Genomic DNA, 26782 nt, shown 5'->3' on the forward strand with positions numbered 1-26782 from the left:
GTGGAAGCTGTAGGTACTGCAACCTCAGTCAATTAATTGTGGTTCACGTTTATCAATGGGTTCAAGTAGCGCATGGATATATTTTCCCCATTTTCAGTGATCAGTTTTTCCTGTGCTTTTCGATGTAAATGCCGTTCTGGTAAAGCCACAGCAGTGATTTAACCAGTTTTTTAAACGTCTGAGTGTTCTCTATCCACACAGACTAAGCAAATGCATATACTATATTCCTGGCATGAGTAGCAGGGCGCTGAAATGTTGCGCGATTTTTAACAGAATGTTCAAAAAAGTAGAGGGTCGACTGAAGAGGTTAATGAAAGTTAGAATTTTATAGTATTTTATTTGGATCTGGCGCTCTGCATTTTCCCTGGCAATTGGCCAAGTGGGACATTTGCGTCCCCCTATCCAAGAGAGGTTTTAAACCAGTGAACTGGCTGGATAAAAAGCTGCTTCTAGGTCTGTTAAAGAAGCTAGCTGGGTAAAAAGCTGCTTTAGGGTGTTTTAAAGCATTGGCCTGGCTAAATAAAGAGCTGTTTCAGGGTCTGTTAAATTTGTAAGCTAGCTGGATAAATAGCTGCTTCAAAGTCTGTTAAAACATTGAGCTAGCTGGAAAAAGAGCTGCTTCCGGGTCTATTAAAACAGTTAGCTAGTTGTATAAAGAGTTGTTTCAGGGTTTGTTTTTTTATTTTTTATTTTATTTTATCTTGTTAAAGCAGTGAGCTGGAAAAAGAGCTGCTTCCGGGTCTATTAAAACAGTTAGCTAGTTGTATAAAGAGCTGTTTCAGGGTCTGTTAAAGCAGTGAGCCGGATTAAGAGCTGCTGCCAGGTCTATTAAAACAGTTAGCTGGTTGTATAAAGAGTTGTTTCAGGGTTTGTTAAAGCAGTGAGCTGGAAAAAGAGCTGTTTCAGGGTCTGATAAATCAGTGGTTAGTATAGGTAAGTGCTTCAGGTTCTGTTAAAGTGGTACGATAGCTGGATAAAGAGCTGCTTCAGGGTCTGTTAAAGGAGTGAGCTGGATAAAGAGCTGCTTCAGGGTCTGTTAAAGTAGTGAGCTGGATAAAGAGCTGCTTCAGGGTCTGTTAAAGCAGTGAGCTGGATAAAGAGCTGCTTCAGGTTCTGTTAAAGTAGTGAGCTGGATAAAGAGCTGCTTTAGGGTCTGTTAAAGTAGTGAGCTGGATAAAGAGCTGCTTTAGGGTCTGTTAAAGCAGTGAGCTGGATAAAGAGCTGTTTTAGGGTCTGTTAAAGTAGTGAGCTGGTAAAGAGCTGCTTCAGGGTCTGTTAAAGTAGTGAGCTGGATAAAGAGCTGTTTTAGGGTCTGTTAAAGTAGTGAGCTAGCTGGATAAAGAGCTGCTTCAGGGTCTGTTAATGCAGTGAGCTGGATAAAGAGCTGCTTCAAGGTCTGTTAATGCAGTGAGCTGGATAAAGAGCTGCTTCAAGGTCTGTTACAGTAGTGAGCTGGATAAAGAGCTGCTTTAGGGTCTGTTAAAGTAGTGAGCTGGTAAAGAGCTGCTTCAGGGTCTGTTAATGCAGTGAGCTGGATAAAGAGCTGCTTTAGGGTCTGTTAAAGCAGTGAGCTGGATAAAGAGCTGTTTTAGGGTCTGTTAAAGTAGTGAGCTGGATAAAGAGCTGCTTTAGGGTCTGTTAAAGTAGTGAGCTGGTAAAGAGCTGCTTCAGGGTCTGTTAATGCAGTGAGCTGGATAAAGAGCTGCTTTAGGGTCTGTTAAAGCAGTGAGCTGGATAAAGAGCTGTTTTAGGGTCTGTTAAAGTAGTGAGCTGGATAAAGAGCTGCATCAAGGTCTGTTAATGCAGTGAGCTAGTTGGAGAAAGAGCTGCTTCTGTATTTGTTATTTTATTGGAATCCCCATTAGCTGTTAAAAAAGCAACCTCTCCTCTTCCTGTGGTGCACACCATGCAGTAATTGCTCTATATAATACTGCACACTTTCTTAAATTTGGTCTGGATTTGGGGACTGAAAAGACCCCTGGTGGCATATTTGGTGCGGTAAGTGTGTGTGAGAGCAGTGTGTAAGGTGACTATGCAAATAATTTGGAATTTTTAACACATGAGTCTTATAAAAAGAAGAGACTGGAATGCGTTGTATTTATATTAACCCTCTGATTACAATGAAGAGCAAGATGTGCCACTCTGTTCTGGGGCAGCAGCTGCTTAATTAGGTCTTTCCTTGCAGCACTTTCCTTGCATCCACATATCTGGACAATAATCAAGATAAGATAAAACTAGAGCCTGCAGGATTTGCTTTTTGGAGTGTGATGTCAAAAAAAGCAGTGGATCTCTTTATTATGGACAAACCTTTCCCCATCTTTATAACCATTGAATCTATATTATTTGATATGACAGTTTACAAGTGAAGTTAACACTAATTAGTTTAGTTTCCTCTACTTCAACAGCCACACCATTCATTACCAGATTCAGTTGAGGTCTAGAGCTTAGGGAATGATTTGTACCAAATACACTGCTCTTAGGTTTTAGAAATGTTCAGAAGCAGTTTATTACTGGCCACGCTGTGGTTAAGCTCTTCAGGGTCTATTTAAGCAGTGTGCTATCTGCTCCTCGGCACATCACCGACAACCTGAAATGGTCCAGCGCCTCTTCAACCTCAGGAGCCTGAAGGAATTTGGCTTGGCCCTTAAGACCCTCACAAATTTCTAGAGATGCACCAATGAGAGCATCCTGTCTGACTGTATCACTGTCTGGCATGGCAATTACACTGTCCGCAATTGCAGGGCTCTCCAGAGGGTGGCGCAGTCAGCCAAACGCTTTACACTGGGGGCAAGAAGATCTACACTAGGGTCAAGAAGATCTACACCAGGGTCAAGAAGATCTACACCAGGGTCAAGAAGATCTACACCAGGGTCAAGAAGATCTACACCAGGGTCAAGAAGATCTACACCAGGGTCAAGAAGATCTACACCAGGGTCAAGAAGATCTACACCAGGGTCAAGAAGATCATCAAGGACCTCAGCCACCCCTGAACAGCCCTTTCACCACAGTACCATCTAAAAGGCAGAGACTGCTGTTTTTAAGTCTCTCGGTTTGATTCTTCTATCTCCAGGCCATCAGACTGTTATAGCCCTGCCATGAACTTAGTCATAATTTTTTTTATTTCACCTTTAAGGCTTTATTTAAGGTTAGGCTAGTTGAGAACAAGTTCTCATTTACAAATGCGAGATAAAGCAAAGCAGTGCGACAGAAACAACAACAGAGTTACACATGGGATAAACAAACGTACAGTCAACAACACAATAGAAAAATAGAAAGTCTATATACAGTGTGTGCAAATGGCATGAGGAGGTAAGGCAATAAATAGGCCATAGTAGCAAAGTAATTACAATTTAGCAAGTTAACCCTGGAGTGATAGAAGTGAAATTGTTGCTAATCAGCTACCACCTGGCACTCTACACTGCACCTTAGAGACCCTGCCCTGTGTATATAGTAATTGAACACTGGTCCCTTTAATGTTTACACCCTGTTTTACCCACTTCATATGCATACTAAATAAAAATATAAACGCACCATGTAAAGTGTTGGCACAATGTTTCATGAGTGGAAATAAAAGGTCCCAGAAATGTTCCATATGCACAAAAAGCTAATTTCTCTCAAATTTTGTGCACAAATTTGTTTACATCCCTGTTAAAGAGCATTTCTCCTTTGCCAATATAATCCATCCACCTGACAGGTGTGGCATATCAAGAAGCTGATTTAACAGCATGGATATTATTGATGGCGCCGGAAGAGATGGCTGCCATTTTACGCTCACCTAACCAATTGTGCTTTTGTGTGTGTTTGTTCACATTATTTGTAACTTATTTTGTACATAATGTTTCTGCCACCGTCTCTTATGACCGAAAAGAAAAGCTTCTGGATATCAGAACAGCGATTACTCACCTCATAGTGAGTGGAAAAAAATTCTTTAACGAGTCGGATGCGAAGGATTTACTTCAGACACCCGACAAGGTCCAAATCCCATCATTCACATGAAGAAGAGACAGAGATATCGGGGACGTAGGTCGGGGTGCATTGTAAGGATCCGAAGGTGAGTGAGTAATCCCCCTCTGCCATCCGTCCTATTAGCCAATGTGCAATCATTGGATAACAAAATGGATGATTTCCAATCACAAATATCCTACCAACGGGATAATAAAAACTGTAATATCTTATGTTCAACCAAGTCGTGGACGACGACATGGATAACATACAGCTGGCTGGGTTTTCGGTCCATCAGCAAAATAGAACAGCTGCCTCCGGCAAGGCAAGGGGTGGTGGTCTGTGTCTATTTCTAAATAACAGCTGGTGCACAAAATCTAATATTAAGGAACTCTCAAGGTTTTGCTCGCCTGAGGTAGAGTATCCCATGATAAGCTGTAGACCACAGTATTTACCAAGAGAGTTTTCATCTATATTTTTTGTAGCTGTCTATTTACTACCACAAACCGATGCTGGCACTAAGATGGCACTCAACAAGCTGTATAAGGCCATAAGCAAACAAGAAAATGCTCATTCAGAGGTGGTGCTATTAGTGGCTGGGGACTTTAATGCAGGTAAACTTAAATCTGTTTTACCTCATTTCTACCAGCATGTTAAATGTGCAAACAGGGGAAAAAAACTCTAGACCACCTTTACTCCACACACAGAGACTCTTACAAAGCTCTCCCTCGCCCTCCATTTGGCAAATCTGACCATAACTGTATTCTCCTGATTCCTGCTTACAAGCAAAAATTATAGCAGGAAGTACTGGTGACTCGCTCAATAAGGAAGTTGTCAGATGACTCAGATGCTAATCTACAGGAATGTTTTGCTAGCACAGACTGGAATATGTACCATGATTCTTCCGACAGCATTGAGGAGTACACCGCATCAGTACTGGCTTCATCAATAAGTGTATTTATGGCGTCATCCCCACAGTGACTGTACGTAAATACCCCAACCAGAAGCAATGGCAATCACAGGCAACATCCACACTGAGCTAAAGGGTAGAGCTGCCGCTTTCAAGGAGCAGGACTCTAACCGGGACGGTTAGAAGAAATTCCATGCAAAGCGTCAATGCAGGACTATGATCGAATCGTACTACACCGGCTCCAACGCTCGTCGGATGTGGCAGGACTTACAAACTATTACGGACTGCAAAGGGAAGCACAGCTGCGAGCTGCCCAGTGACACGAGCCTATCAGACGAGCTAAATAACTTCTCTGCTTGCTTTGAGGCAAGCAACACTGAAGCATGCATGAGAGCATCAGCTGTTCTGGAGTGATCACACTCTCCATACATAGCCAATGTTTTTATTTATTTTATTTTACCGTTATTTAACTAGGCAAGTCAGTTAACAACAAATTCTTATTTTCAATGACGGCCTAGGAACAGTGGGTTAAATGCCTGTTCAGGGGCAGAACGGCAGATTAGTTTGTCAGCTCGGGGGTTTGAACTTGCAACCTTCCGGTTTGTAGTCAAACGCTCTAACCACTAGGCTACCCTGCCGCCCCGATGTGAGTAAGACCTTTAACCAGGTCAACATTCACACAGCCGCTGGGCCAGACGGATTACCAGGACGTGTACTCTGAGCATGCGCTGACCAACTGGCAAGTGTCTTCACTGACATTTTCAACCTCTCCCTGACCGAGTCTGTAATAACAACATATTTCAAGCAGACCACCATTCAAACACCAAGCAACCTACCTAAATGACCACCATAGTCCATGAAGTGCTTTGAAAGGCTGGTCCTCAAGAACACCCCCTCCAATTTGCTAACCTACCCACAGATGAAATGACTGCCCTTTCCCACCTGGACAACACTGTGAAATGCTATTCATTGACTAAGTCTGTTCAACACAAATGTCACATACACATGTTAGCAGATGTTAATGCGAGTGCTGGTCTTCTAGTTCCGCAATGCAGTGATAACCAACAAGTAATCTAACCAAAACTATCCACAGTGTTAAAAAGAATATGTACATAAGGATATATGAGTGAGTGATGGTACAGAGCCATACAGTAGATGGTATCGAGTCAGTATATACATATGAGATGAGTATGTAGACAAAGTAAACAAAGTGGCATAGTTAAAGTGGCTAGTGATACATGTATTACATAAGGATGCAAATCCACAGATGATGCAAGTAACATTATATAAGGTAGCATTGTTTAAAGCTAGTGATATATTTACTTTCCCACACCCATTATTAAAGTGGCTGGAGTTGGGTCCAATGACAGTTCCCACCTGGACAAAAGGAACACCTCAGTCCCAGCTTTGATGCACCTGAATGCTTCTGGATTCATTGACTACTTTAGCTTCAGCATTCAACACCATAGTGCCCATGAAGCTCATCACTAAGCTAAGGACCCTGGGACTAAACACCTCCCACACTCAGGGCCCTCACCTCCTCCCTGTCCATCTGGACCCTGGGACTAAACACCTCCCTCTGCAACTGGATGATAGCGGGTGAACAGGCAGTGTCGGTGGTTGATGTCCTTGTTGTGCATCGGTGGTGTAGGTGTCCTCAGGTAGTTTGCTCCCTCTGGAGAGCCTTACGGTGATCCTACACTTCCCGAGGGGCCACCCCCAGGTGGTAAGGGTAGGAAACAACACATCTGCCACACTGATCCTTAACACGGGGGCCCCTCAGGAGTGTTGTCTTAGTCCCCTCCTGTATTCCCTGTTTCACCCATGACTGCGTGGCCAAGCACAACTCCAACACCATCATTAAGTTTGCCGACGACACAACAGTAGTAGGCCTGATCACCGACAACAGTGTGGTGCCAGGACAACAACCTCTCCCCAAAACGTGGGCAAGTCAAAGGAGCTGATCGTGGACTACAGGAAAAGGAGGGCCGAACACTCCCCCATTCACCTTGACGGGGCTATAGTGGAGCAGATCGAGAATATCAAGTTCCTTGGTGTCCACATCACCAACAAACTATCATGGTCCAAACAAACCAAGACAGTCTTGAAGATAGCACGACAACACCTTTTCCCCCTCAGGAGACTGAAAAGATTTGGCATGGGTCCCCAGACCCTCAAAAAAGTTCAACAGCTGCACCATCAAGAGCATCCTGACTGGTTCCATCACTGCCTGGTTTAGCAACTGCTTGGCATCTGACCGTAAGGTGCTACAGAGGGTAGTGCGTACGGCCCAGTACATCACTGGAGCTAAGCTTCCTGTCATCCAGGACCTATATACTAGGCGGTGTCAGAGGAAAGCACAAAACATTGACAGACTTCAGTCACCCACGTCATGCTACCGCATGTCAAGCGTTACCGGAGTGCCAAGTCTAGGACCAAAATGCTCCTTAACAGCTTCTACCCCCAAGCCATATGACTGCTGAAAAATGTATCAAATGGCCACGTGGACTACTTACGTTTTTACACTGCTGCTACTCGCTGGTTATTATCTATGCATAGTCTCTTCACCCCTACCTACATGTACAAAATACCTCGACTAACTATACCTGCACATTGACTAGGGAACCGGTACCCCATAGCTTCGTTACTAATATTTTATTGTGCTACTTTTAATTATTTTTGACTTTAGATTGTTTGGTAAATATTTTCTTAACTCTTTCTTGAACTGTACTGTTGGTTAAGGGCTTGTAAGTAAGCATTTCACAGTAAGATCTACACGTTGTATTCGGCGCAGGTGACAAAGTTTGATTTAATTTACCTGATGGGCATGTTTTACCTGATTATTGATAACTGGGTATGTTTGACCTGATTATCTATAAATAAGCATTTTGTACCTTATTTATCTATTATCTTTGGGGATCCTGAGTGGCGCAAGGGTCTAAGGCACTACAGACCCGGGTTCGATCCTGGGCTGTATCACAACCGGCCGTGATTGGGAGTCCCATAGGGCGGCGCACAATTGGCCCAGCGTCATGAGTGTTTGGCCGGAGTAGGCCATCATTATAAATAAGAATTTGTTCTAAACTGACTTGCCTAGTTACATTTTTAAATGTATCTTTAACTGAGCATGTTTGATCTATAAATGGATAATCAACTAGACGTCATTGTTGCACCTTTTTAGTGATCATAGTGTGAGATACAGTATATGTTGTCTGTGTGTTTGTGTGCCTTCAGTGTGTTTGTTTGTGTGTCTCAGGAAACCCCCAGGCCAGAGTATGATCAAATCCTACAAGAGAAGAGACGGAATAAGAGCGGGACAAAAAGGAGTAGTGAGGTATTTATTATAATATCTATATAGATAGAGAGATACAGTGGCTTGCAAAAGTATTCACCTCCCTTGGAATTTTTCCTATTGTGTTACCTTACAACCTGGAATTAAAATAGATTTTTTTTTTAAACGAACTTGAGCGTGCATGATCTACTTTGTAGAGCAACCTTTTTCAGCAATTACAGTTGCAAGTCTCTTGGGGTATGTCTCTATAAGCTTGGCACATCTAGCCACTGGGATTGTTGCCCATTCTTCAAGCCAAAGTGCTCCAGCTCCTTCAAGTTGGATGGGTTCCGGTGGTGTACAGCAATCTTTAAGTCACACTACAGATTCTCAATTGGATTGAGGTCTGGGATTTGACTAGGCCATTCCAATACATTTAATTGTTTCCCCATAAACCACTCGAGTGTTGCATTAGCAGTATGCTTAGGATCATTGTCCTGCTGGAAGGTGAACCTCCGTCCCAGTCTCACATCTCTGGAAGACTGAAACAGATTTCCCTCAAGAATTTCCCTGTATTTAGCGCCATCCATCATTCCTTCAATTCTGACCAGTTTCCCAGTCCCTGCCAATGAAAAACATGGGGGATGGTGTTCTCGTGGTGATGAGAGGTGATGGGTTTGCGCCAGACATAGCGTTTATCTTGATGGCCAAAAAACTCAATGTTAGTCTCATCTGACCAGAGTACCTTCTTCCATATGTTTGGGGAGTCTCCCACATGCCTTTTGGCAAACACCAAACGTGTTTGCTTATTTTTTTCTTTAAGCAATAGCTTTTTTTCTGGTCACTCTTCCATAAAGCCCAGCTCTGTGGAGTGTACGACTTAAAGTGGACCTAGGGACAGATACTCCAATCTCCGCTGTGGAGCTTTGCAGCTCCTTCAGGGTTATCTTTGGTCTCTTTGTTGCCTCTGATTAATATATATATATATATATACTGAGATCATGTGACACTTAGATTGCACACAGGTGCACTTTATTTAACAAATTATGTGACTTCTGAAGGTAATAGATGGCACCAGATCTTATTTAGGGCTTTCATAGCAAAGGGAGTGAATACATATGCACGCACCACTTTTCAATTTTAGATTTTTTTGAAGAAGTAATTTTTTTCATTTCGCTTCACCAATTTTGACTATTTTGTGTATTTATGTCCATTACATGAAATACAATTAAAAAGCCATTTAAATTACGGGTTGTAATGCAACAAAATAGGAAAAACTCCAAGGGGAATAAATACTTTTGCAAGTCACTGTATATAGACATAGATTGATATATACTGTAGATATAGTTATAGATATTTATAGATGGAGATATATAGAGCTAGACTACCGGTCAAATGTTTTAGAACACCTACTCATTCAAAGGTTTTTCTTTTTTTTTAACTATTTTCTACATTGTAAAACACATATGGAATTATGTACTAACCAGAAAAGTGTTAAACAAATCAAAATATATTTTATATTTGAGATTCTTCAAATAGCAACCCTTTGTCTTGATGACAGCTTTGCACACTTGACATTCTCTCAACCAGCTTCATGTAGCACCAACTACCTCATGAAGCTGGTTGAGAGTATGCCAAGTGAGCAAAGCTGTCATCAAGGCAAAAAAACATTGAAGATTTTTTTTATTTAACACTTTTTGATTGCTACATGGTTCCATGTGTGTTATTTCATAGTTTTGATGTCTTCACTATTATTCTACAATGTAGACAATAGTAAAATAAAGAAGAACCCTTGAATGAGTAGGTGTCTCCAAACTTTTGACTGGTACTGTAAGTATATATGGTGTGTGTTAGCATACAGGTGTGTGTATTGTGTGGTAGTGTACAGGTGTGTGTTAGTATACAGGTGTGTGTATTGTGTGGTAGTGTACAGATGTGTGTTAGTATACAGGTGTGTGTATTGTGTGGTAGTATACAGGTGTGTGTTAGTATACAGGTGTGTGTATTGTGTGGTAGTGTACAGGTGTGTGTTAGTATACAGGTGTGTGTATTGTGTGGTAGTGTACAGATGTGTGTTAGTATTCAGGTGTTTATTGTGAAAGGTTGGTATACAAAATAATATTTACTTACAAAGACAGCTAAGCTCCATTAATGTGTGTTTGTGCGTGTGATGACATTATGCCTTCTATCTTTTGCAGCTGGGTGGAGTGGGGTATGGCGAAGCAGAGGGAGAGAAGGACACAATGCTCTCACAGGTACAGCTGATGGTGGGAGGGGGGAATGGAGGGAGGGAGGAATGGAATGGAAGGAGAGGAGGGAGGGAAAGACACGATGCTCCCTCAGGTACAGCTGATGGTGGGAGGGGGGAATGGAGGGAGGGAGGAATGGAATGGAAGGAGAGGAGGGAGGGAAAGACACGATGCTCCCTCAGGTACAGCTGATGGTGGGAGGGGGAATGGAGGGAGGGAGGGAGGGAATGGAAGGAGAGGAGGGATGGGATGGGAAGGAGAGGAGGGATGGGATGGGAGGGAGGGAGGGAGGGAGGGAGGGAGGGAGGGAGGGAGGGAGGGGGAATGGAGGGAGGGAGGAATGGAATGGAAGGAGAGGAGGGAGGGAGGGAGGGAGGGAGGGAGGGAGGGAGGGAGGGAGGGAGGGAGGGAGGGAGGGAGGAATGGAATGGAATGGAATGGAAGGAGAGGAGGGAGGGAAAGACACGATGCTCCCTCAGGTACAGCTGATGGAAGGAGAGGAGGGAGGAAGGAGTGGAGGGATGGGATGGAAGGAGAGGAGAGGAGGGAGGGAGGAATGGAAGGAGAGGAGGGATGGGATGGAAGGAGAGGAGAGGAGAGGAGGGAGGGAGGAATGGAAGGAGAGGAGGGATGGGATGGAAGGAGAGGAGAGGAGGGAGGGAGGGAGGAATGGAAGGAGAGGAGGGAGGGAGGAATGGAAGGAGAGGAGGGAGGGAAGGAGGAATGGAAGGAGAGGAGGGAGGGAGGAATGGAAGGAGAGGAGGGAGGGAGGAATGGAAGGAGAGGAGGGAGGGAAGGAGGGAAATAGGGAAGGAGAGGAGGGATGGGATGGGAAGGAGGGAGTGAGGGAAGGAGGGAAGGCACGAGGGAAGGAGGGAAGGAGCGAGGGAGGAATGGAGGGAGGAATGGAAGGAGAGGATGGAGGGAGGAATGGAAGGAGAGGATGGAGGGAGGAATGGAAGGAGAGGAGGGAGGGAGGGAGAAATGGAAGGAGAGGAGGGAGGGATAAGTGGTGGGAGAGAGCAAGGGAAGGAGAGAAGGAGCTGAGGGAAGCAGGGAAGGAGAGAGAAAGGGAGGGAGGGAAATAAGTGGTGGAAGGGGAGGAGAGAGGGAGGGAAGGAGAGGGAGGAATGGAAAGAGGGAATGCGAGAGGGAGGGAGGAATGGAAGGAGAGAGGGAGGGAGGAATGGAAGGAGGGGAGGGGGAATGGAGGGAGGCATGAAAGGAGAGAGGGAGGGAGGGAGTAATGGAAGGAGGGAGAAATGGAAGGAGAGGAGGGGGGAATGGAGGGAAGCATGAAAGGAGAGAGGGAGGGCGGAATGGAAGGAGAGGAGGGAGGGAGGAATGGAGGGAGAGGAGAGGGAGGAATGGAAGGAGAGGAGGGAGGGAGGGAAAGAAGTGGTGGGAGGGGAGGAGAGAGAGGGAGGGAAGGAGAGCTGTGGTGGGAAGGAAGGAAGGAAGGAAGGAAGGAAGGAAGGAAGGAAGGAAGGAAGGAAGGAAGGAAGGAAGGAAGGAAGGAAGGAAGGAAGGAAGGAAGGAAGGGAAAGAGAAGTGGTGGAAGGGGAGAGAGGGAAGGAAAGAGAGAAAGGGAGGGAGGGAAAGAAGTGGTGGGAGGGAAGGAAGGAAGGAAGGAAGGAGGAGGGGAGAGAGGGAAGGAAAGAGAGGGAGGGAGGGAGGGGGAGAGAAGTGGTGCGAGGGGAAGGAGGAGAGGAGGGAGGGAGGGAGGGAAAGAGAGAAAGGGAGGGAAAGGAAGAAGTGCTGGGAGGGAAGGAGAGAAGCAAGGAGGGAGAGGGAAAGAAAGAAGTTGTGGGAGTGGTGGGAGGGAAGGAGAGAAGTGGTGGGAGGGAGGGAGGGAGGGAAGGAGAGAAGTGGTGGGAGGGAGGGAGGGAGGGAGGGAGGGAGGGAAAGAAAGAAGTTGTGGGGAGGGAGGGAGGGAGGGAGGGAGGGAGGGAGGGAGGGAGAAAGAAGTTGTGGGGAGGGAGGGAGGGAGGGAGGGAGGGAGGGAGGGAGGGAGGGAGGGAGGGAGGGAGGGAGGGAGGGAGGGAGGGAGGGAGGGAGGGAGGGAGGGAGGGAAAGCGAAGTGGTGGGCTGGAGAGAGGTTGGGAGGGAAGAGAGAGGGAGGAGTTCCATTGAATTTGTTAAACAAAGCATGCTGACGAGCTCCTACTGTTTTGTTACAGATCAAGCTAACAAAGCTTCCATTGTTTTTATCTGAAGGATGCTAACAAAGCTTCCATTGTTTTTATCTGAAGGATGCTAACAAAGCTTCCATTGTTTTTATCTGAAGGATGCTAACAGAGATTCCATTGTTTTTATCTGAAGGATGCTAACAAAGCTTCCATTGTTTTTATCTGAAGGATGCTAACAGAGCTTCCATTGTTTTTATCTGAAGGATGCTAACAGAGCTTCCATTGTTTTTATCTGAAGGATGCTAACAGAGCTTCCATTGTTTTTATCTGAAGGATGCTAACAGAGCTTCCATTGTTTTTATCTGAAGGATGCTAACAGAGCTTCCATTGTTTTTATCTGAAGGATGCTAACAGAGATTCCATTGTTTTTATCTGAAGGATGCTAACAAAGCTTCCATTGTTTTTATCTGAAGGATGCTAACAGAGCTTCCACTGTTTTTATCTGAAGGATGCTAACAGAGCTTCCATTGTTTTCATCTGAAGGATGCTAACAGATCTTCCAATGTTTTGAACTGAAGGATGCTAACAGAGCTTCCATTGTTTTGAACTGAAGGATGCTAACAAAGCTTCCATTGTTTTGAACTGAAGGATGCTAATGCTAAGGATTAACTGCAATTTAGTAAATAAACCTGTGTGTGTGTACGTGCGTGTGTGTGTGTGCGTGTGTGTGTGTGGGAACCCCTGCTCTGGTTGGTTTAGCCAAAAGCTGCTTACCTTCCGCAGATTACCTCAGATTATATATATAGAGAGAAGGTAGACTAGCTAGAGAGATGTTGAGACTTTCAGTAAACAGGCACATGATTTCCATGTCAGTATACGTCTAACTGTAAACCTGTCTGTATGAGTCTAACCCTGTCAGTATTTTTTAATTTTTAATTTTATTTCACCTTTATTTAACCAGGTAGGCAAGTTGAGAACAAGTTCTCATTTACAACTGCGACCTGGCCAAGATAAAGCAAAGCAGTGTGAACAGACAACACAGAGTTACACATGGAGTAAACAATTAACAAGTCAATAACACAGTAGAAAAAAAGGGGAGTCTATATACATTGTGTGCAAAAGGCATGAGGAGGTAGGCGAGTAATTACAATTTTGCAGATTAACACTGGAGTGATAAATGATCAGATGGTCATGTACAGGTAGAGATATTGGTGTGCAAAAGAGCAGAAAAGTAAATAAATAAAAACAGTATGGGGATGAGGTAGGTAAAAATGGGTGGGATATTTACCGATAGACTATGTACAGCTGCAGCGATCGGTTAGCTGCTCAGATAGCAGATGTTTGAAGTTGGTGAGGGAGATAAAAGTCTCCAACTTCAGTGATTTTTGCAATTCGTTCCAGTCACAGGCAGCAGAGAACTGGAACGAAAGGCGGCCAAATGAGGTGTTGGCTTTAGGGATGATCAGTGAGATACACCTGCTGGAGCGTGTGCTACGGATGGGTGTTGCCATCGTGACCAGTGAACTGAGATAAGGCGGAGCTTTACCTAGCATGGACTTGTAGATGACCTGGAGCCAGTGGGTCTGGCGACGAATATGTAGCGAGGGCCAGCCGACTAGAGCATACAGGTCGCAGTGGTGGGTGGTATAAGGTGCTTTAGTGACAAAACGGATGGCACTGTGATAAACTGCATCCAGTTTGCTGAGTAGAGTGTTGGAAGCAATTTTGTAGATGACATCGCCGAAGTCGAGGATCGGTAGGATAGTCAGTTTTACTAGGGTAAGTTTGGCGGCGTGAGTGAAGGAGGCTTTGTTGCGGAATAGAAAGCCGACTCTAGATTTGATTTTCGATTGGAGATGTTTGATATGAGTCTGGAAGGAGAGTTTACAGTCTAGCCAGACACCTAGGTACTTATAGATGTCCACATATTCAAGGTCGGAACCATCCAGGGTGGTGATGCTAGTCAGGCAGGCGGGTGCAGGCGAACGGTTGAAAAGCATGCATTTGGTTTTACTAGCGTTTAAGAGCAGTTGGAGGCCACGGAAGGAGTGTTGTATGGCATTGAAGCTCGTTTGGAGGTTAGATAGCACAGTGTCCAAGGACGGGCCGGAAGTATATAGAATGGTTTCATCTGCGTAGAGGTGGATCAGGGAATCGCCCGCAGCAAGAGCAACATCATTGATATATACAGAGAAAAGAGTCGGCCCGAGAATTGAACCCTGTGGCACCCCCATAGAGACTGCCAGAGGACCGGACAGCATGCCCTCCGATTTGACACACTGAACTCTGTCTGCAAAGTAGTTGGTGAACCAGGCAAGGCAGTCATCCGTCAAACCGAGGCTACTGAGTCTGCCGATAAGAATATGGTGATTGACAGAGTCGAAAGCCTTGGCAAGGTCGATCAGTGATCGCTGAGATCTTGGATGAAAACAGCAGAGGTGAATTTAGAGGGCAAGTTGGTTAGGATGATATCTATGAGGGTGCCCATGTTTACGGCTTTGGGGTTGTACCTGGTTGGTTCATTGATCATTTTTGTGAGATTGAAGGCATCAAGTTTAGATTGTAGGATGGCCGGGGTGTTAAGCATGTCACAGTTTAGGTCACCTAGCAGCACGAGCTCTGAAGATAGATGGGGGAAATCAGTTCACATATGGTATCCAGAGCACTGCTGGGGGCAGAGGGTGGTCTATTGCAGGCGGCAATGGTGAGAGACTTGTTTTTAGAGAGTTGGATTTTTAAAAGTAGAAGTTCAAATGGTTTGGGTACAAACCTGGATAGCAGGACAGAACTCTGCAGGCTATTTCTGTAGTAGATTGCAACACCGCCCCCTTTGGCTGTTCTATCTTGTCTGAAAATGTTGTAGTTAGGGATGGAGATTTCAGAGTTATTGGTGGTGAATTTTTGTTGGTCTTCCTAAGCCAGGATTCAGACACGGCTAATACATCCGGGTTGGCAGAATGTGCTAAAGCAGTGAATAAAACAAACTTAGGGAGGAGGCTTCTAATGTTAACATGCATGAAACCAAGGCTTTTATAATTACAGAAGTCATCAAAAGAGAGTTCCTGGGGAATAGGAGCGCAGCTAGGCACTGCAGGGCCTGGATTCACCTCTACATCACCAGAGGAACAGAGGAGGAGTAGGAAAAGGGTACGGCTAAAAGCTATGAGAATTGAACGTCTAGGATGTCCGGAACAGAGTAAAAGGAGCAGGTTTCTGGGGACGATAAAATAGATTCAAGGTATAGTGTACAGACAAAGGTATGGTAGGATGTGAATATAGTGGAGGTAAACAGTCATTTAGTGATGATGAAAGAGATATTTTCTCTTGAAATATAATTGAAACCAGGTAATGTCATCGCATGTGTGGGTGGTGGAACTGAAGGGTTGGATAAGATATAATGAACAGGGCTAGAGGATCTGCAGTGAAATAAGCCAATAATCACTAACCAGAAGAGCAATGGACAAGGCATATTGACATTAAGGAGAGGCATGCTTAGTCGAGTGATTATAAGGGTCCAGTGAGTAGTGAGGTTGGTTGGGATAACGGCGATTCAGACAGCTAGCCGGGCCATCGGTAGCAAGCTAGCAGAAGATGGAGGTCTGTTTTTAGCCACCCCGTGCGTTTTCGTCGGTAGATTAATGGGGATCCGTGTGGTAGAGGGGACTAACCCTGTCAGTGTGAATCCAACCGTAACCCTGTCAGTGTGAGTCCAACCGTAACCCTGTCAGTGACTCCAACCGTAACCCTGTCAGTGACTCCAACCGTAACCCTGTCAGTGATTCCAACCGTAACCCTGTCAGTGACTCCAACCGTAACCCTGTCAGTGACTCCAACCGTAACCCTGTCAGTGACTCCAACCGTAACCCTGTCAGTGAATCCAACCGTAACCCTGTCAGTGACTCCACAACCGTAACCCTGTCAGAGACTCCACAACCGTAACCCTGTCAGAGACTCCACAACCGTAACCCTGTCAGAGACTCCACAACCGTAACCCTGTCAGAGACTCCACAACCGTAACCCTGTCAGAGACTCCACAACCGTAACCCTGTCAGAGACTCCACAACCGTAACCCTGTCAGAGACTCCACAACCGTAACCCTGTCAGAGACTCCAACCGTAACCCTGTCAGAGACTCCAACCGTAACCCTGTCAGAGACTCCAACCGTAACCCTGTCAGTGACTCCAACCGTAACCCTGTCAGTGACTCCAACCGTAACCCTGTCAGTGACTCCAACCGTAACGCTGTCAGAGACTCCAACCGTAACCCTGTCAGAGACTCCAACCGTAACCCTGTCAGTGACTCCAACCGTAACCCTGTCAGAGATTACAACCGTAACCCTGTCAGTAACTCAAACCGTAACCCTGTCAGAGATTACAACCGTAACCCTGTCAGTAACTCAAACCGTAACCCTGTCAGTGACTCCATTCGTAACCCTGTCAGTGACTTCAACCGTAACCCTGTCAGTGACTCCAACCGTAACCCTGTCAGTGACTCCAACCGTAACGCTGTCAGAGACTCCAACCGTAACCCTGTCAGAGCGAGTCCAACCGTAACCCTGTCAGAGATTACAACCGTAACCCTGTCAGTAACTCAAACCGTAACCCTGTCAGTGACTCCATTCGTAACCCTGTCAGTGACTTCAACCGTAACCCTGTCAGTGACTCCAACCGTAACCCTGTCAGTGACTCCAACCGTAACGCTGTCAGAGACTCCAACCGTAACCCTGTCAGAGCGAGTCCAACCGTAACCCTGTCAGAGCGAGTCCAACCGTAACCCTGTCAGTGCGATTCCAACCGTAACCCTGTCAGTGCGATTCCAACCGTAACCCTGTCAGTGCGAGTCCAACCGTAACCCTGTCAGTGCGAGTCCAACCGTAACCCTGTCAGTGCGAGTCCAGCCGTAACCCTGTCAGTGCGAGTCCAGCCGTAACCCTGTCAGTGCGAGTCCAGCCGTAACCCTGTCAGTGCGAGTCCAGCCGTAACCCTGTCAGTGCGAGTCCAACCGTAACCCTGTCAGTGCGAGTCCAACCGTAACCCTGTCAGTGCGAGTCCAACCGTAACCCTGTCAGTGCGAGTCCAACCGTAACCCTGTCAGTGCGAGTCCAACCGTAACCCTGTCAGTGCGAGTCCAACCGTAACCCTGTCAGTGCGAGTCCAACCGTAACCCTGTCAGTGCGAGTCCAACCGTAACCCATTTAGAAAATCGCCTCCAACACTCTACTCAGACTGCATTCAATTTGCTATCACAGTTACTTCCATTTTGTCTCCAAAGCCCTGAATGGGGCCAAAGAACACCATACCTACTATGAAGCATGGGGGTGGAAACATCATGCTTTGGGGCTGTTTTTCTGCAAAGGGACCAGGACGACTGATCTGTGTAAAGTAAAGAATGAATGGGGCCATGTATCGTGAGATTTTGAGTGAAAACCTATTTCCATCAGCAAGGGCATTGAAGATGAAATGTGGCTGGGTCTTTCAGCATGACAATGATCCCAAACACACCGCCCGGGCAACGAAGGAGTGGCTTCGTAAGAAGCATTTCAAGGTCCTGGAGTGGCCTAGCCAGTCTCCAGCTCTCAACCCCATAGAAAATCTTTGGAGGGAGTTGAAAGTCCGTGTTGCCCAGCAACAGCCCTAAAACATCACTGCTCTAGAGGAGATCTGCATGGAGGAATGGGCCAAAATACCAGCAACAGTGTGTGAAAACCTTGTGAAGACTTACAGAAAATGTTTGACCTCTGTCATTATCAACAAAGGGTATATAACAAAGTATTGAGATAAACTTTTGTTATTGACCAAATACTTATTTTCCACCATAATTTGCAAATAAATTAATTAAAAATCCTACAATGTGATTTTCTGTATTTTTTTCTCATTTCGTCATAGTTGAAGTGTACCTATGATGAAAATTACAGGCCTCTCTCATCTTTTTAAGTGGGAGAACTTGCACAATTGGTGGCTGACTAAATACTTTTTTGCCCCACTGTAGCTGTATTCACCATGGTTACTGTGATGTAGCTGTATTCACCGTGGTTACTGTGATCTAGCTGTATTCACCGTGGTAGTTATGGTAATCTAAACATTTTCATAATGGTTACTTTGATTTAGCTGTATTAACAACAGTAGTTGCTAAACGTTTGTGTGTGTTTGTGTGTTTGTTTCTGTTCCTCTGGCAGAGGGAGCAAGAGTCATTGACTTTGGAGGATCGGTTGCCAGGATACATGATCAACGTGTCCGTCGTTCTAATGATGGTACTGTCACTATCACGCTTTCCTTTTTTACCCCTATCCATCACTATCATTCTATACTTCTATCATTCTATACCTCCAATTATCAATCTATCCTATACCTCTATCCATAGCTCTAGAACTAGCTATCACTCTATACCTCTAATTATCACTATCCTTCTATACCTCTATCCATATAGCTCTCACTCTATCCTTCTATACCTCTAATTATAACTATCAGTCTATATCTCTAATTATCACTCTCCTTCTATACCTCTAATTATCACTCTCCTTCTATACCTCTAATTATCACTATCCAGCTATACCTCTATCATTCAATACATCTAAGTTCATTCTATACCTCTTATCACCCTATCCTTCTATACATCTATCTCTATATCACCCTATCCTTGTATACCTCTATACCGCTATCATTCAAAACCTCTAAGTATAACTCTATACCTCTATTTATCACTCTCTCTCTCTATACCTCTAAGTATCGCTCTGTCCTTCTATACCTATATCTAGGAATGTGCATCTATTCCTCTATCTAGCATTATATCCTTCTATACCTCCATCTAGAATTATATCCTTATACACCTCTATTTAGCGCTCTATCCTTCTATACCTCTATCTAGCATTATCCTTCTATACCCCTATCTAGCATTATATCCTTCTATACCTCCATCTAGAATTATATCCTTCTATACCTCCATCTAGAATTATATCCCTCTATACCTCCATCTAGAATTATATCCTTCTATACCTCCATCTAGAATTATATCCCTCAATACCTCCATCTAGAATTATATCCTTCCATACCTCCATCTATAATTATATCCCTCTATACCTCCATCTAGCATTATATCCTTCTATACCTCCATCTAGAATTATATCCCTCTATACCTCCATCTAGAATTATATCCTTCTATACCTCCATCTAGAATGATATCCTTCCATACCTCCATCTAGAATTATATCCCTCAATACCTCCATCTAGAATTATATCCTTCTATACCTCCATCTAGAATTATCCTTCTATCTAGAATTATATCCTTCCATACCTCCATCTAGAATTATATCCCTCTATACCTCCATCTAGAATTATATCCTTCCATACCTCCATCTAGAATTATATCCTTCTATACCTCCATCTAGAATTATATCCCTCTATACCTCCATCTAGAATTATATCCCTCTATACATCCATCTAGAATTATATCCCTCTATACCTCCATCTAGAATTATATCCTTCTATACCTCCATCTAGAATTATATCCTTCTATCTAGAATTATATCCTTCTATACCTCCATCTAGAATTATATCCCTCTATACCGCTATCTAGAATTATATCCCTCTATACCTCCATCTAGAATTATATCCCTCTATACCTCCATCTAGAATTATATCCCTCTATACCTCCATCTAGAATTATATCCCTTTATACCTCCATCTAGAATTATATCCCTTTATACCTCCATCTAGAATTATATCCTTCTATACCGCCATCTAGAATTATATCCTTCTATCTAGAATTATATCCTTCTATACCGCCATCTAGAATTATATCCTTCTATCTAGAATTATATCCTTCTATACCTCCATCTAGAATTATATCCTTCTATCTAGAATTATATCCTTCTATACTTCTATCTAGAATTATATCCCTCTATACCTCCATCTAGAATTATATCCTTCCATACCTCCATCTAGAATTATATCATTTTACATTTACATTTACATTTAAGTCATTTAGCAGACGCTCTTATCCAGAGCGACTTACAAATTGGTGCGTTCACCTTATGACATCCAGTGGAACAGCCACTTTACAAAAGTGCATCTAAGTCTTTTAAGGGGGTGAGAAGGATTACTTTATCCTATCCTAGGTATTCCTTAAAGAGGTGGGGTTTCAGGTGTCTCCGGAAGGTGGTGATTGACTCCGCTGTCCTGGCGTCGTGCGGGAGTTTGTTCCACCATTGGGGGGCCAGAGCAGCGAACAGTTTTGACTGGGCTGAGCGGGAACTGTACTTCCTCAGTGGTAGGGAGGCGAGCAGGCCAGAGGTGGATGAACGCAGTGCCCTTGTTTGGGTGTAGGGCCTGATCAGAGCCTGGAGGTACTGAGGTGCCGTTCCCCTCACAGCTCCGTAGGCAAGCACCATGGTCTTGTAGCGGATGCGAGCTTCAACTGGAAGCCAGTGGAGGGAGCGGAGGAGCGGGGTGACGTGAGAGAACTTGGGAAGGTTGAACACCAGACGGGCTGCGGCGTTCTGGATGAGTTGTAGGGGTTTAATGGCACAGGCAGGGAGCCCGGCCAACAGCGAGTTGCAGTAATCCAGACGGGAGATGACAAGTGCCTGGATTAGGACCTGCGCCGCTTCCTGTGTGAGGCAGGGTCGTACTCTGCGGATGTTGTAGAGCATGAACCTACAGGAACGGGCCACCGCCTTGATGTTAGTTGAGAACGACAGGGTGTTGTCCAGGATCACGCCAAGGTTCTTAGCGCTCTGGGAGGAGGACACAATGGAGTTGTCAACCGTGATGGCGAGATCATGGAACGGGCAGTCCTTCCCGGGAGGAAGAGCAGCTCTGTCTTGCCGAGGTTCAGCTTGAGGTGGTGATCCGTCATCCACACTGATATGTCTGCCAGACATGCAGAGATGCGATTCGCCACCTGGTCATCAGAAGGGGAAAGGAGAAGATTAATTGTGTGTCATCTGCATAGCAATGATAGGAGAGACCATGTGAGGTTATGACAGAGCCAAGTGACTTGGTGTATAGCGAGAATAGGAGAGGGCCTAGAACAGAGCCCTGGGGACGCCAGTGGTGAGAGCGCGTGGTGAGGAGACAGATTCTCGCCACGCCACCTGGTAGGAGCGACCTGTCAGGTAGGACGCAATCCAAGCGTGGGCCGCGCCGGAGATGCCCAACTCGGAGAGGGTGGGGAGGAGGATCTGATGGTTCACAGTATCGAAGGCAGCCGATAGGTCTAGAAGGATGAGAGCAGAGGAGAGAGAGTTAGCTTTAGCAGTGCGGAGCGCCTCCGTGATACAGAGAAGAGCAGTCTCAGTTGAATGACTAGTCTTGAAATCTGACTGATTTGGATCAAGAAGGTCATTCTGAGAGAGATAGCGGGAGAGCTGGCCAAGGACGGCACGTTCAAGAGTTTTGGAGAGAAAAGAAAGAAGGGATACTGGTCTGTAGTTGTTGACATCGGAGGGATCGAGTGTAGGTTTTTTCAGAAGGGGTGCAACTCTCGCTCTCTTGAAGACGGAAGGGACGTAGCCAGCGGTCAGGGATGAGTTGATGAGCGAGGTGAGGTAAGGGAGAAGGTCTCCGGAAATGGTCTGGAGAAGAGAGGAGGGGATAGGGTCAAGCGGGCAGGTTGTTGGGCGGCCGGCCGTCACAAGACGCGAGATTTCATCTGGAGAGAGAGGGAGAAAGAGGTCAGAGCACAGGGTAGGGCAGTGTGAGCAGAACCAGCGGTGTCGTTTGACTTAGCAAACGAGGATCGGATGTCGTCGACCTTCTTTTCAAAATGGTTGACGAAGTCATCTGCAGAGAGGGAGGAGGGGGAGGGGGAGGAGGATTCAGGAGGGAGGAGAAGGTGGCAAAGAGCTTCCTAGGGTTAGAGGCAGATGCTTGGAATTTAGAGTGGTAGAAAGTGGCTTTAGCAGCAGAGACAGAAGAGGAAAATGTAGAGAGGAGGGAGTGAAAGGATGCCAGGTCCGCAGGGAGGCGAGTTTTCCTCCATTTCCGCTCGGCTGCCCGGAGCCCTGTTCTGTGAGCTCGCAATGAGTCGTCGAGCCACGGAGCGGGAGGGGAGGACCGAGCCGGCCTGGAGGATAGGGGACATAGAGAGTCAAAGGATGCAGAAAGGGAGGAGAGGAGGGTTGAGGAGGCAGAATCAGGAGATAGGTTGGAGAAGGTTTGAGCAGAGGGAAGAGATGATAGGATGGAAGAGGAGAGAGTAGCGGGGGAGAGAGAGCGAAGGTTGGGACGGCGCGATACCATCCGAGTAGGGGCAGTGTGGGAAGTGTTGGATGAGAGCGAGAGGGAAAAGGATACAAGGTAGTGGTCGGAGACTTGGAGGGGAGTTGCAATGAGGTTAGTGGAAGAACAGCATCTAGTAAAGATGAGGTCGAGCGTATTTCCTGCCTTGTGAGTAGGGGGGGAAGGTGAGAGGGTGAGGTCAAAAGAGGAGAGGAGTGGAAAGAAGGAGGCAGAGAGGAATGAGTCAAAGGTAGACGTGGGGAGGTTAAAGTCGCCCAGAACTGTGAGAGGTGAGCCGTCCTCAGGAAAGGAGCTTATCAAGGCATCAAGCTCATTGATGAACTCTCCGAGGGAACCTGGAGGGCGATAAATGATAAGGATGTTAAGCTTGAAAGGGCTGGTAACTGTGACAGCATGGAATTCAAAGGAGGCGATAGACAGATGGGTAAGGGGAGAAAGAGAGAATGACCACTTGGGAGAGATGAGTATCCCGGTGCCACCACCCCGCTGACCAGAAGCTCTCGGGGTGTGCGAGAACACGTGGGCGGATGAAGAGAGAGCAGTAGGAGTAGCAGTGTTATCTGTGGTGATCCATGTTTCCGTCAGTGCCAGGAAGTCGAGGGACTGGAGGGAGGCATAGGCTGAGATGAACTCTGCCTTGTTGGCCGCAGATCGGCAGTTCCAGAGGCTACCGGAGACCTGGAACTCCACGTGGGTCGTGCGCGCTGGGACCACCAGATTAGGGTGGCCGCGGCCACGCGGTGTGGAGCGTTTGTATGGTCTGTGCAGAGAGGAGAGAACAGGGATAGACAGACACATAGTTGACAGGCTACAGAAGAGGCTACGCTAATGCAAAGGAGATTGGAATGACAAGTGGACTACACGTCTCGAATGTGCAGAAAGTTAAGCTTACGTAGCAAGAATCTTATTGACTAAAATGATTAAAATGATACAGTACTGCTGAAGTAGGCTAGCTGGCAGTGGCTGCGTTGTTGACTTTGTAGGCTAGCTGGCAATGGCTGCGTTGTTGACACTACACTAATCAAGTCGTTCCGTTGAGTGTAATAGTTTCCACAGTGCTGCTATTCGGGGGCTAGCTGGCTAGCTAGCAGTGTTGATTACGTTACGTTGCGTTAAAAGAACGACAATAGCTGGCTAGCTAACCTAGAAAATCGCTCTAGACTACACAATTATCTTTGATACAAAGACGGCTATGTAGCTAGCTATGTAGCTAGCTACGATCAAACAAATCAAACCGTTGTACTGTAATGAAATGAAATGAAAATGTGATACTACCTGTGGAGCGAAGCGGAATGCGACCGGGTTGTTGAGTGAGGAAGTTCTATTCGGTAGACGTTGGCTAGCTGTTGGCTAGCTAGCAGTGTCTCCTACGTTAAGGACGACAAATAGCTGGCTAGCTAACCTCGGTAAATTAAGATAATCACTCTAAGACTACACACTCTAAACTACACAATTATCTTGGATACGAAGACAGCAAAGACAACTATGTAGCTAGCTAACACTACACTAATCAAGTCGTTCAGTTGAGTGTAATAGTTTTTACAGTGCTGCTATTCGGTAGACGGTGGACGTTAGCTAGCTGGCTAGCTGGCTAGCTGCTGGGCAGATAGCAGTGTAGACTACGTTAGGACGACGAAATACGATAAAAACGCAATTATCTTTGATACAAAGACGGCTATGTAGCTAGCTAAGAAGAAATTGCTAAGATTAGACAAATCAAACCGTTGTACTATAGTGAAATGTAATGAAAGTTATACTACCTGCGGACCGAAGTGCGGATGCGACCGCTCGCTCCAACCCGGAAGTTCTATCCTTCTATACCGCTATCTATAATTATATCCTTCTATACCTCCATCTAGAATTATATCCTTCTATACCTCCATCTAGAATTATATCCCTCTATACCTCCATCTAGAATTATATCCTTCTATACCTCCATCTAGAATTATATCCTTCTATACCTCCATCTAGAATTATATCCCTCTATACCTCCATCTATAATTGTATCCTTCTATACCGCTATCTAGAATTATATCCTTCTATACTTCTATCTAGAATTATATCCCTCTATACCTCCATCTAGAATTATATCCTTCCATACCTCCATCTATAATTGTATCCTTCTATACCGCTATCTAGAATTATATCCTTCTATACTTCTATCTAGAATTATATCCCTCTATACCTCCATCTAGAATTGTATCCTTCTATACCGCTATCTAGAATTATATCCTTCTATCTAGAATTATATCCCTCTATACCTCTATCTAGCATTATTACCCTCTATACCTCCATCTAGAAATATATCCTTCTATACCTCCATCTAGAAATATATCCTTCTATACCTACATCTAGAAATATATCCTTCTATACCTACACCTAGCATTATATCCTTCTATATCTCTATCTAGCACTATATCCTTCTATACCTCTATCTAGCATTATATACCTCTATACCTATATATAGCACTCTGTCCTCCTATACCTCTATCTAGCACTCTGTCCTTCTATACCTCCATCTAGCAATATATCCTTCTATACCTCTATCTAGCACTATATCCTTCTATAACCCCATCTAGCACTGTCCTTCTATACCTCTGTCTAGCACTCTGTCCTTCTATACCTCTGTCTAGCACTCTGTCCTTCTCTACCTCTGTCTAGCACTCTATCCTTCTATACCTTTTATCTAGCACTCTGTCCTTCTATGCCCTTGTCTAGCAATCTGTCCGTCTATAACTCTATCTAGCACTTTATCATTCTATACCTACATCTTGCACACTATCTTTCTATACCTCCATCTAGCAAGCTATCCTTCTATACCTCCATCTAGCACACTATCCTTCTATACCTCCATCTAACATGCTATCCTTCTATATATACCTCCATCTAGCACGCTATCCTTCTATACCTCCATCTAGCAAGCTATCCTTCTATATATACCTCCATCTAGCACGCTATCCTTCTATACCTCCATCTAGCAAGCTATCCTTCTATATATACCTCCATCTAGCACGCTATCCTTCTATACCTCTATCTATACCTCTATCTGGCGCTGTCCGTCTATACCTCTATGTGGCACGCTATCCTTCTATACCTCCATATATCTGTCTATACCTCTATCTAGCATTATATAAATATATACCTCTATCTAGAATTATATCCTTCTATACCTGTCTAGCACTCAAACCTTCCATACCTCTGTCTAGCACTCTGTCCTTCTATACCTCCATCTAGCACTCTGTCCATCTATACCTCTATCTATACCTCTATCTAGCACTGTCCATCTATACCTCTGTGGCACTATATCCTTCTATACCTCCATCTAGCATTATATACCTCTATACCTCCATCTAGCACTATATCCTTCTATACCTCCATCTAGCACTCTGTCCTTCTATCCTTCTATACCTTCATCCGGCACGCTATCCTTCTATACCCCCATCTCGCACGCTATCCTTCTATACCCCCATCTCGCACGCTATCCTTCTATACCCCCATCTCGCACGCTATCCTTCTATACCCCCATCTCGCACGCTATCCTTCTATACCCCCATCTCGCACGCTATCCTTCTATACCCCCATCTCGCACGCTATCCTTCTATACCCCCATCTCGCACGCTATCCTTCTATACCCCCAACTAGCACGTTATCCTTCTATACCTCCATCTAACACTCTGTCCTTCTATACCTCTAAGTATGAATATATACCTCCATTTATAATCACTATTTTATACATTTATCAATCTATCCTTTTACACCTCATCACTCTATACATGTATATATCACTCTATACCTCTAAATATTACTCTTTCCTTTCATACCTCTATCTAGTGCTCTATCCTTCTATACCTCAATCAATACCTATATCTATCAACCTATCCTTCTATACCTCTATCCTTCTCTATCCTTTTGTACTTCTATCTATTACTATCTTTGATACGTCAATCACTCCATCCTCCTATACTTCAAATTATCCTGCTATACATCAATCTATCACTCCATCGCTATTTACTTTATTTCCTCTAATTACCATTCTATCCTTC

The 26782-nt window shown here is 45.0% G+C and overlaps 1 pseudogene; it reads left to right on the forward strand.

Annotated features, from left to right (window-relative positions):
* The window catches only part of LOC115120822 (anoctamin-2-like), a 130698-nt pseudogene that overhangs the window by 18577 nt on the left and 85339 nt on the right, over positions 1–26782 (forward strand).

This window comes from Oncorhynchus nerka, unplaced genomic scaffold (assembly GCF_034236695.1).
Source record: "Oncorhynchus nerka isolate Pitt River unplaced genomic scaffold, Oner_Uvic_2.0 unplaced_scaffold_1061, whole genome shotgun sequence".
Taxonomy (NCBI): Eukaryota; Metazoa; Chordata; class Actinopteri; order Salmoniformes; family Salmonidae; genus Oncorhynchus; species Oncorhynchus nerka.